The following is an 18,606-nucleotide window of genomic DNA, read 5'->3' as shown; positions in this document are numbered from 1 at the left end:
CCACTAACGTTCCTTCCAGCAGTGCCTCCTTCAAAAGTAAAGGGGTGAGGTGGGTTACCGGGCGTGAGCGAAGGGTGTCAATAAGCAGTCCATTATTAGAAGCAGCTTTTCTGTGCCAGGTGTTGCATTTTCCCTATTTCATCTCATTTCATCATTTCATCCTCACAACCACTCCAGGGGACGGAAGATGCAAATGAGGATTCGGGAGCTGAGTGATGTCAAACGTTCAGCCCGAGGTCCTACTGCTGGTCAAGGGTGGGGTCAGGTCTGAGTAGCCACTGCTGTCCTGTTCCCTTCAAGAGCACCTAGCTGGACACTGTCCATCCACAGCTTGGTGAACCTAGGTCTCCTACCCTCACAGGAATCCTTTCTCCATCCAGTGAGCAAGCCGACTCTTCACCCACTGCAGCCCCACGGCCTCCTGCCACCTCCTGCGGGGCCTCACAAAAAGTTTGCAGAAAGACTGAGACTGTGCTCAGGCATCAGCGTGAAGTGGTAAACCACCTGGGTGTGGACAGAGACTCACAGCTAGAAAGACCTCATCTCCCACAAATGCTGGCTCTAGTGATGTTGAGATGTGCCCTTACTCCTGCACATTCCCTGTTCTACCCTGGAGGCCAGGCTGGGTGGAGGGCTGCACACTTCTGCGTTTGTGCATATTATACACAGCAAGGCCTGTAGAAGCCAGCTCAGTTGAAAGACAGAAAGCGTTTTTTTTTTTGTTTTGTTTTTTTAATTTTTAAATATAAAAGCCTGGTGGTTGTTGGAACAGATTTTGGCCTGTATTTGGCCCTGCATTTTTTTTTTTTTTAATTTCACTTCCACTAGGGGCTTAAGTTGTTGGGTTTGGACAAGAACTAGGCAGGCAGCTGTGGCTACTTGCCTGTCGGGGTTTAATCTTCTTTCATTTGTGTGGGATGGTGGCCCACAAGGCCCCAGTTTGGTGCCACCGTTGCTTAAAACAGAGATCTGTGTCAGGCATCCATGAGCCTTGTGGTCCTTACTGGACAGTTAAGTGTGGTGGCACTTACTGGACAGGCCACCCCAGCAGGCACAGGACACACAACCATGAGTGCTTGAAGGTCTGCTTCTGGGCTTAGCAGATGAATAAAGCAATCTGACTGTTCTCTCACTCTCCCCCACTGCCTGCCCCATCCCCCAAACCCTGCACCTCTCTGACCATTGACATCTTATTTCAGTGACTTAACTTTTAAGGAGAGGTGAGTAAACTAACCCCTTTGAGAACAGATGTCAGGTTCTTATTATATCATGTGTTTTTAGCCCACTCACTCACATTTAGTTAAAAAGAAAAATTCTAGGACAGGACTTTAAAATTCTACAAGAGATTAAATTTCATCTCGGTTGCATTTGGTTTGCGAAATCCTAGGATACCCACTGTAACTACAGCCCATTCTGGTTTAGGATTTAGGAAAAGCCAGAGGTCTAAATTCAGATCTTTCATTCAACCATTCGTTCAACCAAGTTGCTGAGTACCTACTGTGTGCCCAGTACTCTTCCATGCTCTGGAATGCTGGTGCTTGCTCTGTGGAATCTCCACTCTTAGGGAAAAGACAGGCACTAAATACATGAATAAACAAGGCACTTCCAGACCCCGATCAGTGCCACAGGATGAGAAAATGGACTATGTGCTGGGGCAAGAGGGAAAAAGTCTGATGGGCTGATGGGAAAGTCTTCCTGCTGATATTTATTTCCCATTTTCTACCCAATACATAGTCAAAGCTATGGTTTTTCCAGTAGTCATGTACAGATGTGAGAGTTACACCATAAAGAAGGCTGAGCACTGAAGAACTGATGCTTTCAAACTGTGGTGCTGAAGAAGATTCTCGAGAGTCCCTGGGACAGCAAGATCAAACCAGTCAATCCTAGAGGAAATCAACCCTGAATATTCATTGAAAGGACTGATGCTGAAGTGAAGCTCCAATACTTTGGCCACCTGATGCGAAGAGCCAGCTCATTGGAAAAGACCCTGATGCTGGGAAAGATTGAGGGCAGGAGAAGAAGGGGGTGACAGAGGATGAGATGGTTTGTTGGCATTACCAACTCAATGGACATGAGTTTGAGCAAACTCCGGGAGATAGTGAAGGACAGGGAAGCCTGGCGTGCTGCAGGCCATGGGGTTGCAGAAGAGTCGGACATGACTGAGCAACTAAACAATGACAACAATTGGAGACAGATTTGAATGCAGTCTACAGAAGTTCTGAGGCTTACTGTTCTTTCACAACTGTTTCTTTACCAGCGTCAGGATTGTCACGCCTAAATTCTCATTCACAGAAGGACACAGTCCCATGGAACTCTCCTGCAAAACGAAGACTCTCATCACAGGGCCTTGCCAGCTCCCCAGAAACACTTGGATAATTCTGAATCCCCCTCACCTTGCTGGGACCTTGAGAAAGCATTTGGGTTGTTTCTTTGTTTGTTCTCATAGTTAGACTGAAATGGGGCCATCTCTTAAAGGTTGGGTGATATCTATAGACCTGGCCCCAAACTGGCTATAGAGAACAGGTTGGAAATTTTAGAAATAAGTATGTTTCCTTGTAAGAGTGCCATTGGACTTCCCTCATGGTCCAGTGGTTAAGACTCTGTGCTTCCAATGCAGGGGGCACAGGTGCAATCCCTGGTCAGGGAAGTTCCTCATGCTCTGTTGGGTGGCCAAAAAAAAAAGGGAGATTATGATATGTATAAACACACACACACACACACACACAAACACAAATGTGCACACCTATTTACAGTTGTTGTTATGGTGGTGTTGGTGGTGGCATTTAATATTGCATTCTCCATCTCACTTGACTTCTCACCTTGAAAATGACATAAGTAACTCCTTCCCTAAAGTATGCCTGTATCTGCAAGTCAAAATATATGTTAAAAGGGACTTCCCTGGGTTGTCCAGTGGTTAAGAATCTACCTTGCAATGCAGGGGATGAGGGTTCAATCTCTGGTAGGGGCTCTAAAATCCCTTGGCGCCATGGAGCAACTAAGCCCACGAGCCCCAACTACAGAGTCCGTCCGTGGCAACGATGGAGCCACATGAAGCAACAAAGATCTGGTGTGCCACAACTGAGACCCAATGCAGCCAAATGAATAAATATTAGCAAAATAAATATGTTAAAAAAAAAAAAAAGAGTGCCATCAGTGATGGCTTTGAGACAAGTTAGGTGGCGAAGATAGGAAGCCGACCTTGTGGCGGACTGGCATTTCCAGCACCCACGTGGGCCTTGAGACTATAGAGAGAGGAAACGTTTGCAAGACCTCCTTCCTGGCTGAGAGGTGGGGCCCACAGCCAGCCCAGCACCAGCCACGAGGGAAGCTGGGTGTGTTTGGGTTTCATCTTAACATCTTGGAATGATTCATTTCGTCTTCTGCTCTCAATAAAACCCACCAGCCTTGCGAGGACCTTCCCATCATCACAGACTCTGTTTTGTATAAAATAAATTGGATCCGCTGGCGTCTGATTCATCTACATTGAATGCGGCAAAAATAGTGTTTTGTGAGAAATTCTTGCTGTCCGCTCACTAAGCCGGGAGAGGCTTGTCTTTAACAAAACGCCTCCTCCCCCTTGGAAAACAGGAAGTTACAGTGGGCCAAGAGAAAATGAGTTCCGGGCTGGCCAGGTTCAAGTCCAGACTCCACCCCCACGCCCACCTGTGGGCTCCGCATCAGCCTGCCCAGCTCTCTCCAGCTCTTGACATCGGTGGGTGGTTAAGCTGCTGTCAACGCTGCCCTCCTTTTTGGCTTGGCCTTTCTGGTGTCGACAATGTCCCTGTTTTTATTCAGAGAGAAGGTTTCACTTCCCCCTCATCTCTCCTCTTGGCCCCCTCCTTAATCCTCCGAGTGCAAAACTCTGAATGTGTTTTTTCCTCAGATAAATTGAAAAAAAAAAAAAAAAGGGAGGGTGGATGCCAGAGGTTTCTAGCCAGCACTCCATAGTCTTTCTTCCTGGCTTAGAGTTGAAAAGGAGCACTGTTTTATGATTCTTCAGCACAGGTTTCTAACCTAAGAAGCTTCTTGAAGGTTATTTAATTGCAGATGAATGGAAACCCAATGCAAACTGGCTCAGATAGAAGAGGGAATTTATTGGCTCATATCCTTGAGAAGGCTGGTAGCTTCAGGTACAGCTGGATCCAGCAGCTAAAACATATCATTAACAATCACTTTCTAGCTCTCAATTTTACTTTCCTCTCTTGACTTCTTTCCAAGGCACATTATCCCCTCTGGGTGGTGAGATCCCCACCATCAACTTCAGGCTAACACCTATCACTGTAGTTACTACAAGCAAAATTGGTATGGGCAGGCAAAAATGAGGTTCCTGTTGATCAAGACCTAACTGGTAGCTCTCCATGCAACTGCTTGTACTTAAATAAAAGAAAAAGTTTCTTTATGTTTTCCAGTCTTTCGCAAACTTTAAACAATAAACATGAGTCTAGGTAAAGATAGTTTGGTTGTAAACAACAGACATCTAGTCAAACTCACTTAAGCACAAAGTTTCGAAGAATTTAGGGATCACAGTGAGGCTTGACCTGTGAGAAGGGGAAGGAGAAATCAGAAATCTGCTGAGAATCAGCGTGGCATTCTTCTCTCTCTGTGATCTCTGCTTCTTCCTGGGCGCTGACGTCAGTCTCCTGCTCTCATCTGATGCTTTGCCTTTCTGTGCTCATTGCAGGACACGGCCACTGCAGGCAGCTCTCAAAGCTGCTCAGAGGTCATCACTGGAAGCCCATGCTCTTCTCTGAGTCCCAAGAGAGAGCATCTGATTGGGCTGGCTTGGGCAAGGGTCCACCCTAGGTCTGTTCAGTCATGGCCAGGGCATAAGACACATGGCCTGTGTCCACTCTATAGGGAGAATGGAAGCCAGGTCTCTGAGAAGAAGGTCATGGCCCTCCCTGCCACAGTGGAAGTGGTGTCCTGTTCCCAACTCAGGCAAACTCTGCACTAGTGTCCTGGTTTGGAGGGCCTTCTTGGGGGGCTTCACCCCTGTGACATCCCGCTTCACCTCCCGCGTCGTGTTTGCACCTCCATTCCTATAGACCAGTGTCACTCCACTGAGTCTCAGCCTCTGTACTATTTTTTTAACACATGAGTAGAATTTATTTGTAAATTATTCAAGCAGAACATAAAGTCACATTTTAACCTTTTTTTTTTTTTATCAAAGGATAGTTTTAATCTTTGTTGTTGTTCAGTCGCCAAGTCATGTCCAACTCTTCGAGATCCCATAGGCTGCAGCACGCCAGGCTTCCCTGTCCCTCACTATCTTCCAGAATTTGCCCAAGTTCATGTTCATTGAGTCAGTGATGCCATCCAACCATCTCATCCTCTGTTGCCCCCTTCTCCTCCTGCCTTCCATCTTTTCCAGCATCAAGGTCTTTTCCAATGAGTTGGCTCTTTGCATCAGGTGGCCAGAGTATTGGAGTTTTAGCTTCAGCATAGTCTTTCCAATGAATATTCAGGGTTTATTTCCTTTAAGATTGACTGGTTTGATCTCCTTGCTGTCCAAGCGACTCTCAAGAGTCTTCTCCAGCACCACAGTTCAAAAGCATCAATTTTTTTGCACTCTGCTTTCTTTATGGTCCAGTTCTCACATCCATACATGACTACTGGAAAGACCATAGCCTTGACTGTAGGATTTAATCTTTGTCTATGTCCCAAACAAGGTAAGAATCTCGGGATTCTTCCCTGTCCTTGTTTTCTTCCTTGCTCCTTGTTCCACTTTGAGATTTCTAGTTCCATATTATTGTTACTATTTTTACAACATTATGAATCAACAAATGTTCAGACTGAAATCTATTATTACTAGTTTCTTTGATCTGTTTTGGGATTTCCACATCTTCCTCTGTCTTGGATTTATTATTTCTCTTGCTGAAAAAATTCTTCAGTCGTTCTCTCAGAGAGTGTCTCTGTGGTGAACCCCTTGAATTCCTGCATGTCTGAAAATCACTTCATTTTGTTTTACCACTCAAATGTTAGTTTGGGATTCTTTTTTAAAAAAAACTTTTTATTTTATAATTAACGATGTTGTGATAGTTTCAAGTGAACAATGAAGGGACTCAGCCATACACATACGTGTATCCATTCTCCCCCAAACTCCCCTCCCATCCAGGCTACCACATAATACTGAGCAGAGTTCCATGTTCAGCCTCGGTACTATTGACATGCGGGTTCATTCTCTCTTGGGGAGACTGAGCTGTGCATAGTGGGATGTTAATGTGACCTGACCTCCACCTACTAGATCCTAGTGCTCCCCCCTCAAGTGTGACAACCAAAAATGTCTCCAGACATTGCCACATGCTCTCTGGGGGCAGAATCACCCTAGATGAGAACCTCCATGTAGACCTTCAAACTTGCCGTAGCCTCACCCTCTTTAAAGGAGCCACTCCCCTTCACCACAAGATTGCCTCTGTCACCAGGGTGTTTTCTGTTCCCTTCATCGCAAGTTGTCTCTAAAGAAGAGTTGATTTTCACTGAGTCCACTTCTTTTCCTTCACTTCTATCCTTGGTCTAAGAAGACAAAGGACTGATAACCAAAACAGCAGCTATAACTTTTTAAATAGCAAAAATGAAAGATCATAGATTTAGCCTTATCAATGGTTTAAATTGAAATCTGGATGAATGATAAGAATTATTAATGATAAACTAAAATATATTCAATTTTGGAAATTTACAAATACAATCTAGGGGCTTCCCTGGTGGTTCAGTGGTTAGGACTCTGTGTTTACACTGCAGGGGGCATGGGTTCCATCCCTGGTTAGGGAACTGGGATCTTGCATGCTGCATAGTGTGCCAAATTCAAAAAAAAAAAGGAAATATGATCTAAATTAAGTCTCAAATTCAACATTGAACATTTTTATATCAATTTTAAAAATATTTTTTCTTCAAATAAGTGAAAAGTGTTATCAGACAAGATTACAATGTTTACTTATTTTTTAAATAAAATTTTTATTTTAAAATAGTTTCAAATTTACAGAAACATTGCAAAGATGGTACAGAGCATTTCAATATATCCCACACCCAGTTTTCTCTTTTGTTAACATGCTAGTTAACATTTTGATTAATTGTATATAAATTGTATATTTTTTGTAATTAATGAACTGCTATTGATATATACAATCTATTGATTGATATAGTATATATCACTCTACTATTGATATATACAATATAAAAAAATAAAATACATTATTTTTAAGAAAAGTCCATACTTTATGTAGATTTGCTTAGTTTTTCCTCAGTGTCATTTTTCTGGGTCAGGATCCCACTCAGGATACTGTTATCATGTCTCCTTAGGCTCCTTTTGGCTGTGACTGGTTCTCGCACTTCCTTTAGTTTTGATAACCTTGACGGTTTTGAGGAGTGCTGGCCGTGGATTTTGTAGAATGTCCCTCACTTGGGATTTATCTATATTAGGCTGGGGGGATAGGTTTTGGGGAGGAAGACTCCTAGAAGTAAAGTGTCCTTCTCATCACATCATGACCTAATACAGTTGATGGTAAACTTGATCACCTCACCCAGGTGATGTTTGCCAGGTTTCTTCACTGTGAAGTTACCTTTATTCCTTCTTGTCAATTCTTTTCTTAACCTTTTGTCATGGGTCTGTAGTGTACCTGTGACATAATCTTGCATTTGATGTAAAAAAAAGAAATAGAATGTCATATCAATTTAAACACCTTTGGAGCAGAGTTTTTTGTTTTTTTTCTTAAAACCCTTTTGCAAAATATGTGGTTTTCTTAAGAGAAAAAAGCATTCTGTCCAAAGTACTGTTCAGTTCAGTTCAGTCACTCAGTTGTGTCTGACTCTCTGCGACTCCATGGACTGTAGCAGGACAGGCTTCCTTGTCCATCACCAACTCCCAGAGCTTGCTCAAACTCAGGTCCATCGAGTTGATGAGGCCATCCAACCATCCCATCCTCTGTCATCCCCTTCTCCTCCTGCCTTCAATCTTTCTCAGCATCAGGGTCTTTTCCAGTGAGTCAATTCTTCACATAAGGTGGCCAAAGTATTGGAGTTTCAACTTCAGCATCAGTTCTTCCAATGAATATTCAGGACTGGTTTCCTTTAGGACTGACTAGTTTGATCTTCTTGCAGTCCAAGGGACTCTCAAGAGTCTTTTCCAACACCACAGTTCAAAAGCATCAATTCTTCAGTGCTCAGCTTTCATTATGGTCCAGCTCACATCCATACATGACTACTGGAAAAACCATAGCTTTGACTAGACAGACCTTTGTTGGCAAAGTAATGTCTCTGCTGTTTAATATGCTGTCTAGGTTGGTCATAGCTTTTCTCCCAAGGAGCAAATGTCTTTTAATTTCACCATCTGCAGTCATTTTGGAGCCCCCAAAATAAAGTCAGTCACTGTTTCCATTGTTTCCCCATCTATTTGCCATGAAGTGATGGGACCAGATGCCATGATCTTTGTTTTCTGAATGTTGAGTTTTAAGCCAGCTCTTTTATTCTCCTCTTTCACTTTCATGAAGAGGCTCTTTGGTTTTTCTTTGCTTTCTGCCATAAGGGTGGTGTTATCTGCATATTTGAGGTTATTGATCTTTCTCCCGGCAATCCTGATTCCAGCTTGTGCTTCATCCAACCCGGCATTTTGAATGATGTACTCTGCATATAAGTTAAATAAGCAGGGTGACAATATACAGCCTTGACACACTCCTTTCCAGTTTGGAACCAGTCCATTGTTCCGTGTCCGATTCTAACTGTTGCTTCTCGACCTGCATACAAATTTCTCAGGAGGCAGATAAAATGGTCTGGTATTCCCATCTCTTTAAGGATTTTCCACAGTTTGTTGAGATCCACACAGTCAAAGTCTTTGGTGTAGTCAATAAAGCAGAAGTAGATGTTTTTCTGGAACTCTTTTGCTTTTTCAATGATCCAACAGATCCACTTCGATCTCTGGTTCCTCTGCCTTTTCTAAATCCAGCTTGAATCTCAAAATAAAATCTGGAATGAGGTTTAGTTTCTTATCCATGGGGATACCATTCTTACTGGAATGGGTTATCAAAAGAACTTGATTTCTCTCAAGTTTTCAGTTTTCTTTAAAAAAATTTTTGATTTTCTAAGTACTGTGAATTTAAGAAGGGAGAAATGACCCAAGTAACTGGGGACTCCTGAGTTCTCTGTGGACACATGAAGTGCGCTTTGGAAATAAATGATTACCTAAATAATCCAGTCCTTAATGCTTCCTACAGTACAAGTGGAAGTTTCATTTAAAAACAAATATTCCAGGGGAAAACATGTACACTCATGGTGGATTCATGTCAATGTATGGCAAAACAAATACAATATTGTAAAGTTAAAAAATAGAAAATAAACTAATTAAAACATAAAAAAAAACAAAAACAAATATTCCTATGACCCTGCCACCATGTCCCCCCCATCCCATCCCCTGAACAACCTGCCAATTGTTTTTCTTTTTGTTTTCTCTCAAGCAATTTTGGAGCTAAATAAAAAAAAAATTTGCATTCTTCAGTTATGGCAATCAACCTTTTTTCTTTGCTTTGCTGAAGCTGCCAAATGTTGCTTGCTTTTAAAAGGCACTTTGAGGTATAAGGAAGGGGAGAACTCGATGAAGGATAATGCTGTTTTGAAGGGTGTGTTTATGAAAGGAGAATATTGTGCATTGCTGGGTGGCTGGATTCAAGGTGGATTTTGCTGGTAGGAATTTGGTGCCCTGCTGAGGAGGCAGTTTGCTTCCCTGGGTGCTTAGGAAGCTCCTAGGTAGCTTAGCACCCAGTGCAAATGCCCGCATGATAATCTTCTACACCGTGGCTACATGTCATCGCCTTGCTGGGGAAAGGCAGTGATGACACGTGACTGTAACCAGATCAAAACAGCATAAGCAAAATGATCATTCATTGGTTGCCCAAGTCCATGGAGGGGCCAAATAAGCAATAACTACAATGCTGCTGGGCCTCTGAAACCGGCTGCTATCAAGGATGGGTCAGCAAGGTTCTCCAGTCAAGAAAAATGGGCATCTCATGCATAGCACACCTTTCTCAGCTGGAGACAGGATGGCTTTGAAGCTCTACCTTGTCCATCATGGGGCTTGAAGCTGGGGAATGCTCCTCTTGGCTTAGCTCGGGTCAGGTAACCACCTCTGGACTGAGAGACCGAATCACCTGTGGAAGCCATGTGGTCCAGTGGGTGGGAGCGTTGGCTGGAAGAAGTGGAGCTCAGATCCTAGAAGAGGTATAGTGGAATAGACAAAACAGTTAACATTAACTTCATAATGAGCATATACTTAGAAAATTCAAGTTGTTTCTATGTCTGGCATTTTCTCAGTTTATTTCTTGGCCAGAAAAGTCAAATGTCTTATTCTGTTCATTACTAGTTACCAGGCAGCCCTTCCCACAATTTCACCTCCTCACATACTACTAACCTGTTGGTATTCTTTCTTCTGATATTTCCCTTCCCTGTCTCCCCGGCTTCTTCCTTTTTCTTTGTAGGAGACTGGACTGACCTTTGCGTGCTTAGCTTATCTCCAAATCTGTGGAATTCTTTCAGATGAACTTGGAGTACTTTTGCTTACCAGCTATATTGACAAGGACCTCTGTGAAAAGTTCTCAAACGTTCCCGCCGCCCCTCCTCCCACCCCGCCCCGCACACATTTGGTTGCCAATTTTGGTGCCTCTTGAAAGGTAAGGCTTTCAAAAGAAACGATTGAAGTGACCTTGGCCACTTGGTCCCATGAAATAGAGAACCCTAAAAAATTAGTATCACAAATCACTTTCTCAATTTTAACCTAGACTTTGCAAGCCAGAGGACTGTAAGTCAGATCGGGCCCCAAAGCATTCTGTTTGGCTCATATCGCTAAAGAAAAATCTCAAGTGAATCACCAGCATTTGAAATTGAGAGCTGTATCAGGATTGCCAACTTTTCTCCAGATATCAGGGGTGGCCGTGCCTGACCAGCCTTCCTGCTGGACTGTTGTGGACAATGGGGCACGCCGGTTGCCCCAGAGCCCCAAACCCCAGCGTCATCCCCTTGAGTCACATAGGAGGCCTGCCTGGCCCGCATGCACCGTGGTCCCAATCCTGCAGTCTCATTAGGCTCCTGTGCTTGGTTTGCTGAGACTCAGAACCATTCTGCTCCATCTAACGAAGTGCTCTGTGGGGTTTCCTGCCACAGATGGGCCTGAAGCCCAGACCCAGGACCAAATGCTGTAGAGCTTGATGGTTGGAGAAAATGTTTGTGAGATGCTCAGGAGGGAAACACTGGGTGCAAATTTTCATAGGACGTATTGTCATCCTCGCGTAGTTTGAGAAATATGCACGTATGGAATGATCTCTGTCTTACCAGCGTTTGTGTCACTGCCTCTGCCTGCCTGTCTTCATATTCACCTCAATGTTTTAAGCTATAGAAGAATCCCATCCAATGTGCAGCCAGTTTAACCATATTGGAGAAGGAAATGGCAACCCACTCCAGTATTCTTGCTTGGAGAATCCCATGGACAGAGGAACCTGGCAGACTACAGTACCTGGGGTCCCAAGTGTCAGACACAACTTAGCGACTAAACCACACACCACACAATTTAACCATATACACACTGAAGAAGAAAGAAATCCTTGGCTGCATATTTTGCATGTGTATGGGTACTCTTCAGAGGCTACCCTCTCCATTCCAATACCTTATCCATGCCTCATTCACATGGAAAGGGATCCATTTCATTCCCACCCATCATCCCTACTCAGGGTTTATTTACAAAATCCCTGTTGACAGGATTTTTGTACATGATTGATGGGATTTCCCAGAATAATTCTTGCCATACCCAGATCTTTTTTATGCATTGATTTAGAACCCAGAGGGATTGATTCTTGGGGAGAGAAGGTGATTCCTGAGGAGAGAAACAGGAAGAAGACAGCCAAGGTCAAGGGCTGTGTGGAACTGACATTCTAGTGGGAGTTTTCAATTTGGCACAGTCAGGATTCAGACTTTGATTTGCCAGACTCTAAAGGCATCGATTGCATCCTTCCCTACATCCTATGAACTGAGCTAATTTTTACCCCCCAGGTGCCAACACCGAAGTTGATAAGGTATCTTGGAACCACATAGTGTGCTTCTCAGGTGGCGCAGTGGTGAAGAATCTGCCTGGCAATGCAGGAGATGCAAGAGATTCGGGTTTGATCCCTGGACTGGGAAGATCCCTTGGAGTAGGAAATGGCAACCCACTCCAGTATTCTTGGCTGGAAAATTCCATGGAGAGAAGAGCCTGGCAGGATAGAGTCCATGGGGTCCCAAAGAGTCTAAAATAACTGAGCATGCACGTGCACACACATGGCACCACATTGTTGTTCAGTTGCTCAATCATGTCCGACTCTTTGCAACCCCTTGCACTGTAGTACACTAATCTTCCCTGTCCTTCACCATCTCCAGGAGCTTGCTCAAACTCATGTCCGTTGAGTCGGTGATGCCATCCAACCATCTTGTCTTCTGTCATCCCCTTCTCCTGCCTCCAATCTTACCCAACATCAGGGTCTTTTCCAATGAGTCGGCTCTTCTCATCACATGGCCAAAGTATTGGAGCTTCAGCTTTAGCATCAGTCCTTCCAATGAACATTCAGTGTTGATTTCCTTTAGGACTGACTGGTTTGATCTCCTTGCAGTCTAAGGGATTCTCAAGAGTCTTCTCCAACACCACAGTTTGAAAGCATCAATTCTTCAGTGCTCAGCCTTCTTTATGGTCCAACTCTCACATCCGTACATGAATACTGGAAAAACCATAGCTTTGACTAGATGGACCTTTTTTGGCAAAGTAATGTCACTGCTTTTTAATATGCTGTTTAGGTTGCAAAGAGTCGGACACGACTGAACGACTTTCACTTTCACTTTCTTTCACTAGGTTTGTCATAGCTTTTCTTTCAAGGAGCAAGACCATATAGCAGGTGGGAAAACATGCAAGAACACAATAAACAATGAGAGGTTAACAAGATGGTTCCTGCTTGTTACCTACATGATCTAAACATGTATTTAACCTTTCGGATCTCAGCTTCCTTGGGTTGAGTAATGGGTCCCTTATGCAGTGGACCTAGTTCATGAAGATTATTTTTCTTGTTGAGTTGCTCCATCATGTCCAACTCTTCTGTGACTCCCTGGACTGTAGTCTGCCAGGCTCCTCCGTCCATGGGATTTTTCAGGCAAGAATACTGGAGTGGGTTGCCATTTCCTACTCCAGGGGATCTTACTGACCCAGGAATCGAAACTGCATCTCCTGCAAGTCTCCTGCTTTGCAGGCAGATTCTTTACGTCTGAGCTACCAGATAAGTCCCTCATGAAGATTAGGAGTAGTAATAATGCCCCAACTTTGTAGTAATGTGGTAAGATTTAAAAATATATTTATGTGAATTACTTATTGTAATAAGGGTGTAGTCAAAGCTGAGCTAAATTAGTTCAACATCCTACATTCTATTTATATTTATACACTTGTTTTACAAAAATGAAGCCATACTTGTCCTGCCGCTTGTTAACCGTACAACACATGGTGACATTAACATATAATCCTCAGTGTCGTCGTACAGCAGCTACATCACACTTCACCGTATGGATTTTTAACAGTTTTTAAGCTGAACCTCTATTGATGTCCCTTTTGATTGTTTGAATCTTTCACATCCTTATAAGTTTAGCTTTGTGCATACCCTTGACTGTTTTTTTTGTAAGTCCCTGATCAGGGCAGCATTTTCCTCTGGCTCCACCCTGCTGTTTCCCTCCCTCTATTCTGGGAAAGGAACATTTGTTTGAAATCAACAAAAGATGGGGATTTTGGGGTGTAGACTGGGGCGGGGATTCTGCTAGCCCAGGTATGGCTGTAAAACCAGATGAAAAGGCTGCTTATGCATGCTGATGGAAGTCCAGATAACCTCCAGTTTACAAAACCTTTCTCACTGAGAGTTTTAAAGATGCCCTTCTTTTGTGATTTTAATACGTCCTGACCCACCCACCCACGGAAACTACCAAAGAGCCAAAGAACCAGCAACCTGTATCTTTCCCTCTTATCTTCCTTCCCTGAATTCTTTCAGCCCTCCAGAAAGGTCTGGTTTTGAGGTTTTTCTCAGAGAAATGAAATACAAGTCCTGGATTTTTGACTTTTGGAAACAGAAGCATGGCTTTGGGAAAACAAGCAAGCTCTTCCTTAAACTGGCTTGAGCTTCTGCGCCGTGCTAGGGCTTGGACCCTGGGCCTGAATGCTGTTTTGGAGATTTGAGGGTGAGACAGGTAGAAAGCGAAAAGATGTAGGTGTAGGGTGGGCTGAGGGGGTTTAGGGCACCTCCCTGTCCTGTTTTCTCATGTAAAATGGGGACCTATCTCAGGGACTCTGGTGAGATGAAAGAATCTGATGCCAGTAAAAGGCGTGATGCTCAAATCCTTGCACGAGTGATTGTTAAACTACAATTAGGAATCAGTCTCTCAAGGAAAGCTTGAGAATGGGGCTTTCACTTACATTTGAAGGTGCTGGGGGTTCTGCAAAGGCTTCCCTGGAAGGCAATCAGACCTGCACACAGCGTCTTCTCATCACATATCAGCACCAGGAGCCCTGGGCTGCTCCCATTCTCCCAACACACCAAGCCCCAACAGACTTGGTCGTGCTGTCCCTTCTGCCTGGGACAGTGCGCCCAAACTGGTGGACCACTGATATTTAATTCCAAGGTCAAGAATCATCTCAGAAAAGCCTCCCTCACTCTCTACCAGGCTTAATTTTTCTTCACAACACATCACTCCCTGGAATCTCTGCTCACTTTCTGCGTTAAGTCTGTTCTTCCTTCTTCAGCCAGTGCCTTGCAGAGTGTTGGCACTCATCAGTGGCTGGCATGCCCTCCAGCAGAGCTCCTTGGCTTGAAGAAAATGTGCACCGTGTGGGGGAAACCTTGTTAAAATCGAGGGTTTGTTTCCGTGCATATGGACTGGCATCCAGATCCTCTTCCTGGTTGCGATGCTGGGAGTCAGTGGATCACGCTTTCAGGAGCAAGGTTCACATGTGTTCTTATGGTACAGACCCTACACGGTGGTTGGGAAGTGGGGGTGGGGGGAGGGTCAGCACACGTGTCACAGAGGAGACCCTGGCAGGGGATAGGATGGGTGTTGTTCCCATCTTGGGACCTCTGGGTCTGTCCTTTCATTTGGGTTCTGACATTGAGCACTGGGGTTTATTCTCCTGTCTTCACTCCCCCCATCACTTACTTCCCTGCCACATTATTGATCCTCTCGCCGTATCTTCTTTGCCCCCTGCCTTCTACTGTCCCCGTGTGTGGGTTAGCTTTCTAAAGCTGGTGCATCACTTGCCATGGCCTCCAGATTCCTTAGACTCCTGACCACTCAGCCTGGCACCAAACAGGTGCAAAGACCTCTGCTGAGTAAGGGATGAGGTGACATCAATGACCACCATCGGCACCTCCCCCCCAGGGGGAGGGGAGGCTCTATTGTCCCTTAGGCTCCATGCTTCATCTGCATATGTGAGCCTCCCAGTTAGGTTGGAAAAAGGTTTAGTTCCTCTCTTTATCCTGTAAGTAAGCTCTGCATAAAACTCTTCAGTGGAACAACAATAAGGCCCCTGCCTTTGCAAAAACATCTTAACATCTGTTATTCTGGCTAATTCTCAGATAAGTGCTCTCTCCAAATGTCATGTGTTCTCCATAGATTAGGGCTCAGACTCTGCGTCCAAGCGCCTGACTCACTCATTTTAACTTCTTTGTGCCTCCATTTTCTCATCTGTGTAATGGGGATAATCAAACATACCTTAGATTGCTGTGAGGACAGTGACAAGTTAAGACCCTAAACTCAAGTTGCATAGCATCTAATACCCGATGAGCTTTAACAATGCAGCTGCCATTTTGTTAGCAGAGTAGGAAACAGGCAGTGAGAAGCTCAGAGGCCAGTTCAAGGCTGCTTTCCTTGCTAACGGGAGGATGGGGCTGAACTAATTCTGATGACGCATTCTCTGTGCTTTCCGTTATACCCCAGGCATTGCCAATCTGGGATTTTGTGGACCAGAATAATTTGTTTGAAATAGTTAAAATATGGGGGTGGGATTGGGTTGCCAGCTCTTCAGTGACCACCTGAGCTCACTGGCATTTCATCCAGGATGGGACTGTTAAGCATACACATCAGAGCAAGAACACAATTGACCTCGAAATTTAGCAGCCTCATTCTCGTGGAAGAACAGCTAGAAGGCGTCGGCATCCATATGGCCTGACCCTTTGGCATCTGTACAACTCAGTCTGCTTCCTTGTGGCCTGGTTTTCTTTCTTTTCTCGGTTCCATGGGGACTCTTGACAACTTTGTTCTAGAGCCGTGACGCCTCCCTTCAGGGAACACTGGACATGTTTGGGGGCACACATCTTCGCTTGTCACAATAGCTGAGGGGCAGCTGGCATTTGTGGGCAGAGGCCAGCGATGCCAAATGTCCCGGAAGACGCAAAGCAGCTCTCCAAGAAGACCTGTCCTGCTGCCCACGTGACTTTTGCACCCCCCATCCCTAGCCATTCCTGTTGCAAAGAACTGTTTATCATTATCCAGGTCTAGAATCCAATTTCACATGACAACTGAAACACTAAGTAGTATTTGCAAAGTCTTTAATATCCACTGACTTTTCCAGGAATAGATCTACTGTGTAAAAGGAGGGGGAATATATTTTGTTCTGTTTGGAACTTGATTGAGAATGGTTCACCATTCCGGGGAATCTTGTCACTGACAGCAATGCCGCCTCCTCCTTGACTGTTGTCCCCTCTAAGGTGTGAGTCCCTGGGGGGCAGTCCCTGGACTCCAGCCACAAGCACGGAGCCCAGTGTGATGTAAGCCAGTGTGGGAGGCTACAGGGCCTGGTGATGATCAGCACAGGTGACTTCACCATGTGGTTTGGGCACTTTCTAGCTGGGTGTCCTTGAGGGAGTCTTCAGTCACTCTGAGACTCTGTTTCTTCAACTGTAAAGTGAGGATCCCAAAGTCCCAGCCTCATAGGATGTGAGGATAGAATGAGATAAGGGAGCCCCGTGCTCAGCCCGGCAACAGGAGCACGCAAATAATAAGCATTACTAAAGATGCAAAGAATAAACAGATGGAAGAATGAAGTAGACCTCAGGATTGTGTGTATCATATATTGTTCCCATGGTATGTAATGGTGCTGAGTGGGGTCAATGATGTTCACACACACACCCCAGTTGGATCCTTCCTCTCCGGTTCCTCTGGCCTCCTGTCCCTCAGCCCCCTCTTTCTGCCCCCTACTCCTATCACTTCCTTGTGCTGAGTGAGGGATGTCCTAAACCCCACCCACTAAGCCTGTCCTGCAGTGTGGCCTTGAGGAACAGAGCCCATGCCTGGAATCAGGGAGGCTGGGTTCAAGTCCCCGGCCACCACTTAATATTATTAGCTGAGTGACCACCACCTGCTGACCCCATTTTCTCACTGGCCAACCATCAGATTGACTGCGAGGTAGGTTGGGAGGATGAAAGATGATTCCATGATGCCACGTGCAAGATGTTTGGCCTGGTGCCCAAGGATAGAGGTATACTTGGTAAGCAAGCCCCCTCCTCCCCTATCCCCTCCCACTTTTGTTCCCAGAGGCTCACACCTGAGTTTCAGGGCACCTGTGAATCCTCATAAAACAGTGCTCAGGGGACAGGGATGGGATGGGGGCATGGAGAAGATGATTAGGAATGCTGCAGAGGTGTCTCCACCTGTGGGAAAGCTTTCCATCCCTCTCCAGGAAGCAGGTGTGCTGTAAGTAAAGGGGCTGGGGTTGGGGAGAGGTACCCCAGGCGGAAAGAGTGGCAAGGGCAAAGGGGCAGAGGCAAGAGAGCAGAGCAAGCTCGAGAAGTGCAGGCCTGTGCTTTCCATCCCCTGATGGCTCCTCTCTGCAGGATGTGGTTGGAAATGCCTTCTTGCTTATCCCATCCTTGGAAAGGTCATCCCATTTGACTTAGAGTTAGGGCATTCATTGTTTGCCTGAAATTCAAAGCTCACTGGGCATCTTGTATTTTAATCTGGCAAGTCCGGCTGCAGCCCCAGATCCTGGAAGAATACTCAGTGCATGGTAGCGTGCAGTGTGTATGTGCTCAGTAGTGTCCGACTTTTTGCAGGCCAGTGGACTGTAGCCCGTCAGGCTCCTCTGTTAATGGGATTTCCCAGGCAAGAATACTAGAGTGAGTTGCCATTTCCTTTGCCAAGGGATCTTCGCGACCCAGGGATCAAACCCAGGTCTCCTGTGTCTCCTACATTGGCAGGCAGATTCTTTACCACTGTGCCACTTGGGAAGCCTCAAGAATTATGATGAGGATCAACTAAATGGCTTGTGGTAAATTTTAGGTACCTGCAGATCTGTTCTGATTTCCCTCAAAATTGGTTCTTGGATTCTTGACTTTCTATTCACTCAAATCGATTAATTGGGAACCTACTGTTAAAACCCATGGGCAGAGGAGCCTGGAGGGCTACAGTCCAATGGGTCGCAAAGAGTCAGGCAGGACTGAGTGACTAACCATGCATGCACTGTGCCTCAGCTTCCTCATCTGTATAATGGGAGTGAGGATGGTATCTGTTTTGTGGGGCAGATGGAGAATAAAACAGCTGAGAGTTGCAAAGTGCTGGCCACTCACCTGGTATGGAGAA

General features: G+C 45.1%; 1 long non-coding RNA gene across 1 annotated transcript in view; it reads left to right on the top strand.

Annotated features, from left to right (window-relative positions):
* LOC145533356 (uncharacterized) overlaps window positions 1-18,606 on the top strand; it is a 153,669-nt gene that overhangs the window by 28,981 nt on the left and 106,082 nt on the right. The gene's annotated exons all lie outside the window — the stretch shown is intronic.

Source organism: Giraffa tippelskirchi, chromosome 13 (genome assembly GCF_054371585.1).
Source record: "Giraffa tippelskirchi isolate mGirTip1 chromosome 13, T2T-mGirTip1v1.2.pri, whole genome shotgun sequence".
In the NCBI taxonomy this organism is placed as follows: Eukaryota; Metazoa; Chordata; class Mammalia; order Artiodactyla; family Giraffidae; genus Giraffa; species Giraffa tippelskirchi.
Note: the sequence above shows the minus strand (reverse complement) of the source record. Positions and strands in the feature narration are given on the sequence as shown.